The sequence below is a fragment of the Colobus angolensis genome, unplaced genomic scaffold (genome assembly GCF_000951035.1).
Source record: "Colobus angolensis palliatus isolate OR3802 unplaced genomic scaffold, Cang.pa_1.0 Scaffold30, whole genome shotgun sequence".
NCBI classification, from domain to species: domain Eukaryota; kingdom Metazoa; phylum Chordata; class Mammalia; order Primates; family Cercopithecidae; genus Colobus; species Colobus angolensis.
This window is the reverse complement of record NW_012116266.1, coordinates 11,880,258-11,883,138: the sequence shown is the minus strand read 5'-3', so window position 1 is coordinate 11,883,138 and position 2,881 is coordinate 11,880,258. Positions and strand designations below refer to the sequence as shown.

The 2,881-nt window shown below is 42.3% G+C and overlaps 1 protein-coding gene across 3 annotated transcripts in view; it reads left to right on the top strand.

Annotated features, from left to right (window-relative positions):
- Positions 1 to 2,881, top strand: part of MOB4 (MOB family member 4, phocein) — a 46,691-nt gene that overhangs the window by 7,668 nt on the left and 36,142 nt on the right. The window lies entirely within an intron of this gene.

The window sequence follows — 2,881 nt, the reverse complement described above, 5'->3', positions numbered from 1 at the left end:
GCTACTCGGGAGGCTGAGGCAGGAGAATCGCTTGAAACCAAGAGGTGGAGGCTGCAGTGAGCCGAGATTGTACCACTGCACTCCAGCCTGGCCAACAGCGAGACTCTGTCTCAAAAAAAAACAAACCAAAATAGGATTTCATTAAGGTGCGAATAAAAAGATAATATACATTGGAGCATACTAGTGTATTGGATTAGGCATCGGTTAAATATTTTTTGTTTTGAATTTTTAGTAGAGACAGGGTTTTGCCATGTTGCCCACCTTGAACTCCTGGGCTCAAGCAGTCCACCCCCCATGGCCTCCCAAAGTGCTGGGATTGCAAGTGTGAATCACTGCACTTGTCTTTTTTTTTGTGATGGGGTCTCACTCTGTCGCCTAGACTGGAGTGCAGTGGCTCGAGCATGCCACACTGTAGCCTCAACTTCCTGGACTCAGCTGATTCTTCTGCCTCGGCCTCAGCCTTCCAAGTAGCTGGGACTATAGGTACATACTACCACATCTGGCTAACTTTTTTGTAGAGAAGGGGTTTCACCATGTTGCCCTGGCTGATAACATTTTTAAAGGGAAAATATACCATAAATGGAGGCTGTTTGGCTTCATTTTGATAGCCAGATAGTAAAAGTAGATAGCTGGCTGGGTGTGGTGGCTTACGCCTGTAATCCCAGCACCTTGGGAAGCTGAGGTGGGCGGATCACGAAGTCAGGAGATCGAGACCATTCTGGCTAGGATGGTGAAACCCCGTCTCTACTAAAAATACAAAAAAATTAGCTGGGCATGTGTAGTCCCAGCTACTCGGGAGGCTGAGGCAAGAGAATGGTGTGAACCCAGGCAGCGGAGCTTGCAGTGAGCCGAGATCATGCCACTGCACTCCAGCCTGGGGGAGAGAGCAAGACTCCGTCTCAAAAAAAAAAAAAAAAAAGTAGATAGCTATTTGGATTGATTATGTTATTTGAAGATCTTAGAAAATAAAAGAGACATATAGTTGAATTATTGGAGCATTAAAAACCACCCATCTAGGCGTGGTGGCTGACACCTGTAATCTCAGTACTTTGGGAGGCCGAGGAGGGAGGATCAGTTTGAGGCCGGGAGTTTGAAACCAGCTTGGACAATATAGTGAGACCCTGTGTCTGCAAAAAAGAAAAACGGTTAGGCTAGGTGGTGTGAACTTGTAGTCCTAGCTACTTAGGAGGCTGAGGTGGGAGGATAGCTTGAGCCCAGGAGTTAGGGTTAATGGTGAGCTGTGATTGTGCCACTGCACTCCAGGCTGGTGACAGAGTGAGACCCTATCTCAAAAAAAAAAGAAAGAAAAAGTGCTGTTTAATCAGCAAGTATTTATTGGGTTTTCACTATATACCTAGCAATGAGCTAGGCCTTGTGGAAGATAAAGGAATATAAGCATAGATCTAACTCTATGCCTAGAAATTGGTTAAATTTTGAAGAAAAATGTACAGATGGTTATTTCTTTAAAAATAGGGGGAAGTGTCCTTTTACTTTGTTGAATTTGTTCATTTATTCTTGCAGGTTTTTTGGATGTGAAATCTTTAGGGTTTTCTACATATGAGACCATGTCATCTGCAAACAGATAATTTTACTTCTCCAATGTAGATCTGTTTTCTTTTTCTTGCCTAATTGCTCTGGCTAGACCTTTCAGTACTACTTTGAATAAAAGTGGTGAAAGAGGGCATCTTTGTCTTCTTCCTGATCTTAGAGGAGAGCTTTTAGTTTTTCACTGTTGAGTATGATGTTCACCATGGATTTTTCATATATGATCTTTATTATATTGAAGTTGTTTCCTTTCTTTGTAGTTCATCCAGTGCTTTTTAGATCATAAAATGGTGTTAAATTTTGTCAAATGCTTTTGCTGCACCTATTGAGATGATCATGTGTTTCTTTTTCTTACTTTTTTTTTTTTTTTTTGTGAGACAGTCTCACTCTGTCACCAGCCTGCAGTGCAGTGGTGTGATCTCGGCTCACTGCAACCTCTGCCTCCCAGGTTCAAGCAATTCTCCTGCGTCAGCCTCCTGAGTAGCTGAGTCTACAGGCACGCGCCAGTACGCCCAGCCAATTTTTGTGTTTTTAGTAGAGATGGAGTTTCACCATGTTGGCCAGGATGGTCTTGATCTCTTGACCTCATGATCCGCCCACCTCAGCCTCCCAAAGTGCTGGAATTACAGGTGTGAGCCACCACGCCTGGCCAAAATATCATGTGTTTCTTTTTCATTCATTCTGGTTTTTTTTTCTTTTTTTTTTAAGTTTGGGTTTTGCTCTTTTTGCCCAGGCTGGAGTGCAATGGCATGATCTCCGCTCACTGCAACCTCCACTTCTTGGGTTCAAGTGACTCTCCTGCCTCAGCCTCCTAGCTGGGATTGCAGGCGTGTGCCACCACACCTGGCTAATTTTGTATTTTTAGTAGAGATGGGGTTTTACCGTGTTGGCCAGGCTGGTCTCGAACTCCTGACCTTGTGATCTACCCACCTTGGCTTCTCAGAGTGTTGGGATTACAGGCGTGAGCCACCATGCTTGGCCCATTCATTCTGTTAATGTGATATATTGATTTTTTTTTTTTTTTTTTTTGGATGTTAAACCATTTTTGTATTTCTTGTGTTCCAGGAATAAATTCCACTTGGTCATGGTGTATAAAAACCTTTCAATATGCTACTGAATTTGATTTGCTGGTATTTTATTGAGAATTTTGCTTTGGTGTTCATGAGGGATATCAGTTTGTAGTTTTAATAGTGTCTTTGGCTTTGGTGTCAGGACAATGATGGCATCATAGAATGAGTTAGAAAGTATTCCCCCCTTTTCAGTTTTTTGGAAGATTTTGAGAAGGTGGTGCTAGTTTTTCTTTTTTCTTTCTTTCTTTTTTTTTTTTTTTTTTTTT